This window comes from Schistocerca americana, unplaced genomic scaffold, assembly GCF_021461395.2.
Source record: "Schistocerca americana isolate TAMUIC-IGC-003095 unplaced genomic scaffold, iqSchAmer2.1 HiC_scaffold_753, whole genome shotgun sequence".
Taxonomy (NCBI): domain Eukaryota; kingdom Metazoa; phylum Arthropoda; class Insecta; order Orthoptera; family Acrididae; genus Schistocerca; species Schistocerca americana.
This window is the reverse complement of record NW_025726515.1, coordinates 57501-64719: the sequence shown is the minus strand read 5'-3', so window position 1 is coordinate 64719 and position 7219 is coordinate 57501. Positions and strand designations below refer to the sequence as shown.

General features: G+C 57.3%; 2 non-coding genes across 2 annotated transcripts; both read right to left on the bottom strand.

Annotated features, from left to right (window-relative positions):
• Positions 1–2044: 2044 nt before the first annotated feature.
• LOC124590306 lies at positions 2045–2198 on the bottom strand. Its single transcript, XR_006976522.1, has one exon. It is a non-coding gene; the product is annotated as a 5.8S ribosomal RNA (ribosomal RNA).
• Positions 2199–2550: 352 nt separating this feature from the next.
• Positions 2551–4461, bottom strand: LOC124590297. Its single transcript, XR_006976515.1, has one exon. It is a non-coding gene; the product is annotated as a small subunit ribosomal RNA (ribosomal RNA).
• Between the last annotated feature and the right edge of the window lie 2758 nt (positions 4462–7219).

Genomic DNA, 7219 nt, shown 5'->3' with positions numbered 1-7219 from the left:
CTTCTCCGCGTCAGCCCTCCAGGGCCTCGCTGGAGTATTTGCTACTACCACCAAGATCTGCACCGACGGCGGCTCCAGGCAGGCTCACGCCCAGACCCTTCTGCGCCCACCGCCGCGACCCTCCTACTCGTCAGGGCTTCGCGGCCGGCCGCAAGGACCGGCCATGACTGCCAGACTGACGGCCGAGTATAGGCACGACGCTTCAGCGCCATCCATTTTCAGGGCTAGTTGCTTCGGCAGGTGAGTTGTTACACACTCCTTAGCGGATTCCGACTTCCATGGCCACCGTCCTGCTGTCTTAAGCAACCAACGCCTTTCATGGTTTCCCATGAGCGTCGATTCGGGCGCCTTAACTCGGCGTTTGGTTCATCCCACAGCGCCAGTTCTGCTTACCAAAAGTGGCCACTTGCACTCGATCCGAGTCGTTTGCTCGCGGCTTCAGCATATCAAGCAAGCCGGAGATCTCACCCATTTAAAGTTTGAGAATAGGTTGAGGTCGTTTCGGCCCCAAGGCCTCTAATCATTCGCTTTACCGGATGAGACTCGTACGAGCACCAGCTATCCTGAGGGAAACTTCGGAGGGAACCAGCTACTAGATGGTTCGATTAGTCTTTCGCCCCTATACCCAGCTCCGACGATCGATTTGCACGTCAGAATCGCTACGGACCTCCATCAGGGTTTCCCCTGACTTCGTCCTGGCCAGGCATAGTTCACCATCTTTCGGGTCCCAACGTGTACGCTCTAGGTGCGCCTCACCTCGCAATGAGGACGAGACGCCCCGGGAGTGCGGAGGCCGCCGCCCCGTGAAGGGCGGGGAAGCCCCATCCTCCCTCGGCCCGCGCAAGGCGAGACCTTCACTTTCATTACGCCTTTAGGTTTCGTACAGCCCAATGACTCGCGCACATGTTAGACTCCTTGGTCCGTGTTTCAAGACGGGTCGTGAAATTGTCCAAAGCTGAAGCGCCGCTGACGGGAGCGATTATTCCGCCCGAGAGCATCCGAGCCAACAGCGGCGCGGTCCGGGGCCGGGCCAGGTAGGTCCGTCATCCGGGAAGAACCGCGCGCGCTTGCCGGGAGCCCGAGCGCCCAAAGGGGCGAATCGACTCCTCCAGATATACCGCCGGGCAGCCAGCCAGGACACCGGGGGCTCTGCCCAACAGACGCGAACCGAGGCCCGCGGAAGGACAGGCTGCGCACCCGGGCCGTAGGCCGGCACCCAGCGGGTCGCGACGTCCTACTAGGGGAGAAGTGCGGCCCACCGCACACCGGAACGGCCCACCCCGCGGCGAGTGGAAAGGCAACCGGACACGACCCCGCCGCGGATTGCTCCGCGCGGGCGGCCGGCCCCATCTGCCGAGGGCGGAGGCCAGTGGCCGGATGGGCGTGAATCTCACCCGTTCGACCTTTCGGACTTCTCACGTTTACCCCAGAACGGTTTCACGTACTTTTTGAACTCTCTCTTCAAAGTTCTTTTCAACTTTCCCTCACGGTACTTGTTCGCTATCGGTCTCGTGGTCATATTTAGTCTCAGATGGAGTTTACCACCCACTTGGAGCTGCACTCTCAAGCAACCCGACTCGAAGGAGAGGTCCCGCCGACGCTCGCACCGGCCGCTACGGGCCTGGCACCCTCTACGGGCCGTGGCCTCATTCAAGTTGGACTTGGGCTCGGCGCGAGGCGTCGGGGTAGTGGACCCTCCCAAACACCACATGCCACGACAGGCGGCAGCCTGCGGGGTTCGGTGCTGGACTCTTCCCTGTTCGCTCGCCGCTACTGGGGGAATCCTTGTTAGTTTCTTTTCCTCCGCTTAGTAATATGCTTAAATTCAGCGGGTAGTCTCGCCTGCTCTGAGGTCGTTGTACGAGGTGTCGCACGCCACACCGCCAGCCGGCTGTGCACGCTACCGAGTAAGTACCGGTATGCGAACCGCCAGGCGACGGGCGCGCATCGCACGTTTAAGGAGGCGCGGCCGGCCCCACAGGCGGCCGCGACGCTCCCAGGTCTGCGAAGCGGGGCAAACGCCGCGCGCTTCAGTATACGTAGCCGACCCTCAGCCAGACGTGGCCCGGGAACGGAATCCATGGACCGCAATGTGCGTTCGAAACGTCGATGTTCATGTGTCCTGCAGTTCACATGTCGACGCGCAATTTGCTGCGTTCTTCATCGACCCACGAGCCGAGTGATCCACCGTCCTGGTGATCTTTTCTTAGTTTCCACTGTCTCTTTCAAGACAGTTTGCATAGGCGGGACGTAGGCGTGTGGCGCCCCTGTTCAAGCGTTTCTGTGTCCAACAGCCTCACGGCCGATGGGCGTCGTACGGCTCCACACCGGAGCGGACAGGCAGTCGGGCGAACGTCATTCAAAACCGGCGCCAGGCGCCAGGTGCCGCAGGCCAGCCGCTCCAGCGCTTCAGCGCTCGTACCACACAACATTGGCGTTAGTTTTGAGAAGCACGCGTGGTTCCGCACGCGGCGCACGGCTACTGCGAGCCGTACAGGTAGCGTGTTGCGCGACACGACACGCACATCGAAAGACATGCAGTCTAGTCGGTAATGATCCTTCCGCAGTTCACCTACGGAAACCTTGTTACGACTTTACTTCCTCTAAATGATCAAGTTTGGTCATCTTTCCGGTAGCATCGGCAACGACAGAGTCAATGCCGCGTACCAGTCCGAAGACCTCACTAAATCATTCAATCGGTAGTAGCGACGGGCGGTGTGTACAAAGGGCAGGGACGTAATCAACGCGAGCTTATGACTCGCGCTTACTGGGAATTCCTCGTTCATGGGGAACAATTGCAAGCCCCAATCCCTAGCACGAAGGAGGTTCAGCGGGTTACCCCGACCTTTCGGCCTAGGAAGACACGCTGATTCCTTCAGTGTAGCGCGCGTGCGGCCCAGAACATCTAAGGGCATCACAGACCTGTTATTGCTCAATCTCGTGCGGCTAGAAGCCGCCTGTCCTCTAAGAAGAAAAAGTAATCGCTGACAGCACGAAGGATGTCACGCGACTAGTTAGCAGGCTAGAGTCTCGTTCGTTATCGGAATTAACCAGACAAATCGCTCCACCAACTAAGAACGGCCATGCACCACCACCCACCGAATCAAGAAAGAGCTATCAATCTGTCAATCCTTCCGGTGTCCGGGCCTGGTGAGGTTTCCCGTGTTGAGTCAAATTAAGCCGCAGGCTCCACTCCTGGTGGTGCCCTTCCGTCAATTCCTTTAAGTTTCAGCTTTGCAACCATACTTCCCCCGGAACCCAAAAGCTTTGGTTCCCGGAGGCTGCCCGCCGAGTCATCGGAGGAACTGCGGCGGATCGCTGGCTGGCATCGTTTATGGTTAGAACTAGGGCGGTATCTGATCGCCTTCGAACCTCTAACTTTCGTTCTTGATTAATGAAAACATACTTGGCAAATGCTTTCGCTTCTGTTCGTCTTGCGACGATCCAAGAATTTCACCTCTAACGTCGCAATACGAATGCCCCCGCCTGTCCCTATTAATCATTACCTCGGGTTCCGAAAACCAACAAAATAGAACCGAGGTCCTATTCCATTATTCCATGCACACAGTATTCAGGCGGGCTTGCCTGCTTTAAGCACTCTAATTTGTTCAAAGTAAACGTGCCGGCCCACCGAGACACTCACTCAAGAGCACCCTGGTAGGATTGCAACGGGGTCCGCCTCGGGACGCACGAGCACGCACGAGGCGCGTCGCACGCCTTCAGCTCGCCCCACCGGCAGGACGTCCCACGATACATGCCAGTTAAACACCGACGGGCGGTGAACCAACAGCGTGGGACACAAATCCAACTACGAGCTTTTTAACCGCAACAACTTTAATATACGCTATTGGAGCTGGAATTACCGCGGCTGCTGGCACCAGACTTGCCCTCCAATAGATACTCGTTAAAGGATTTAAAGTGTACTCATTTCCGATTACGGGGCCTCGGATGAGTCCCGTATCGTTATTTTTCGTCACTACCTCCCCGTGCCGGGAGTGGTAGTAATTTGCGCGCCTGCTGCCTTCCTTGGATGTGGTAGCCGTTTCTCAGGCTCCCTCTCCGGAATCGAACCCTGATTCCCCGTTACCCGTTACAACCATGGTAGGCGCAGAACCTACCATCGACAGTTGATAAGGCAGACATTTGAAAGATGCGTCGCCGGTACGAGGACCGTGCGATCAGCCCAAAGTTATTCAGAGTCACCAAGGCAAACGGACCGGACGAGCCGACCGATTGGTTTTGATCTAATAAAAGCGTCCCTTCCATCTCTGGTCGGGACTCTGTTTGCATGTATTAGCTCTAGAATTACCACAGTTATCCAAGTAACGTGGGTACGATCTAAGGAACCATAACTGATTTAATGAGCCATTCGCGGTTTCACCTTAATGCGGCCTTGTACTGAGACATGCATGGCTTAATCTTTGAGACAAGCATATGACTACTGGCAGGATCAACCAGGGAGCTGCGTCAACTAGAGCTGAGCAGCCGGCCGCCCGGGAGTGTGTCCCGGGGGCCCGCGCGAACACGCAAGCGTCCGCTCAATTATTCTGCAAACAGGAGGAGGCTGAGCTCCCCTGCACAATACACCTCGAACCCTCTCAGGTCCCGGCGGCGCGCAGCGCCGTCCTAAGTACTTGGTCGGGTTCGAGAGAGGCGCAATCGCCCGGAGTTTGGCGAGTAGACGCTTTAGGTGCGACCACCCGTGCTCCCAACTGAGCTTGCCGCTGCCGACAGAGGCCCGGGAGCGTGCTGTCGTGGCATTGCCGGCGGGAGACAACACGCGCCACCTACGGTGGCCGGCAGCTCCAACGCCAGCGCCACAGAAGGACAAAAGCCCCACTTGGGTGCCGGAAGCGAACGCGCCAACACGTCCGCAACAGCTGCGATACAAACCACCTGCGAGAACCGCAGAGGCGACCGAGCAGCAGACGGCGTCGCGGCGCCGAGCGCCGGGCGGCGGCGCATCCTCAGCGCACACAGTCCTCAATCGGACCAGCACACTGCAGATGTCCACCGCGCTTCGCACCGGGCCCCGCGAGGACCTACTTTGGCCGCACGGCGCCGCGTGCAGGGTGCGCCGGCGCGCAGCTGCGCCGCCTGCCGCCTCCGTCGGCCGGCGCGCCTGCCACTGGCCGCCCCCACCAGCCGGCTGTAGCGCGTGCGCCCACGCACCGCGCGGCCAGCACGCCGGGAGGCCCCCCCTCACCGGCCGGGGACGGTCCCACCCAGCCACCCGCCGCGTATCGCTTCACACCCACATGCCATTCACGTTCGTGGGCATGGTGGGTATCGCTGAAACAACCGGTGTGGTAGCTCAACCGATCGTCGCCATCACTGATTCACCTCTAGCGAGAACAACCGCACCACAACGGTTTACCCAGTTGTTCATTTGCGTAACGTCACCAGCAAACGTAGACGTCCATCGCCATTTGCAAATTCAACGATTGTTGCATGCCTGTGTCAGGTGTCACGACACACTATGTCTGCCCACATACACGCAACAACTTGTGCACGCTTCGCGAACACGTGGAAGGTGGCCCCCCGTACGTATGCGATGTCCATTGCGCGAACGACTGTCAACCGGCCTCTGTCGCATGTCGCAGATGTGGAACGCAGTGCACCATGCTATCACGGCGAGTGAGAAGAGACGACTACGTCTGACAACACGCGCCACTACATCAACAGACGGCTCATGCTGATCGCCATCCACGGCATACCATACTGCAATCCAGCTCTTATAGGGAGACGACACGTAGCTGAGTGCACAATATTTGGACCGTATGGTTCGCCGTTGTTGGCGCAGTCGTGGTACGGTCACACATGTACCACGATGTATCATTCAGTACATGAGGACCAATGTGCAGTACAGTGTGTGATTTGGACGTACAACATCAGCGGACAGTTGACACAAGCCGTACCACAACGTAGGCTGTGCTTCGCCATGCGAATGCCAATGAACAACTGCGAAGGGCATTGAGCATGTACGTCCTGCCTGCCATCCGCATTACAGTGTATAGCTGCAAGGTGTTTAACATGAAGCGATACTCTGGGGACCGGGCAGTGCGGGTAGCAAACTATATTGCGGGGTTGCAGTTAGGCAACACTACACTAATTTAACGCGTCGTATGACAATTACAGAGCAGGTTAAGGCCCAACGTGTGTTGGGGTTAAGGCCCAACGTGTGTTGGGTTAAGGCCCAACGTGTGTTGGGTTAAGGCCCAACGTGTGTTGGGTTAAGGCCCAACGTGTGTTGGTTAAGGCCCAACGTGTGTTGGGTTAAGGCCCAACGTGTGTTGGGTTAAGGCCCAACGTGTGTTGGGTTAAGGCCCAACGTGTGTTGGGTTAAGGCCCAACGTGTGTTGGGTTAAGGCCCAACGTGTGTTGGGTTAAGGCCCAACGTGGGTTGGGTTAAGGCCCAACGTGTGTTGGGTTAAGGCCCAACGTGTGTTGGGTTAAGGCCCAACGTGTGTTGGGTTAAGGCCCAACGTGTGTTGGGTTAAGGCCCAACGTGTGTTGGGTTAAGGCCCAACGTGTGTTGGGTTAAGGCCAACGTGTGTTGGGTTAAGGCCCAACGTGTGTTGGGTTAAGGCCCAACGTGTGTTGGGTTAAGGCCCAACGCGGGTTGGGTTAAGGCGCAACGCGGGTTGGGTTAAGGCGCAACGCGGGTTAGGTTAAGGCGCAACGCGGGTTAGGTTAAGGCGCAACGCGGGTTAGGTTAAGGCGCAACGCGGGTTAGGTTAAGGCGCAACGCGGGTTAGGTTAAGGCGCAACGCGGGTTAGGTTAAGGCGCAACGCGGGTTACGTTAAGGCGCAACGCGGGTTACGTTAAGGCGCAACGCGGGTTACGTTAAGGCGCAACGCGGGTTACGTTAAGGGCGCAATTATAGGTTAGGTTAAGGCGCAATATAGGTTAGGTTAAGGCGCAATATAGGTTAGTTAAGGCGCAATACGGGTTAGGTTAAGGCGCAATACGGGTTAGGTTAAGGCGCAATACGGGTTAGGTTAAGGCGCAATACGGGTTAGGTTAAGGCACAATACGGTTAGGTTAAGGCACAATACGGGTTAGGTTAAGGCACAATACGGGTTAGGTTAAGGCACAATACGGGTTAGGTTAAGGCACAATACGGTTAGGTTAAGGCACAATACGGGTTAGGTTAAGGCACAATACGGGTTAGGTTAAGGCACAATACGGGTTAGGTTAAGGCACAATACGGGTTAG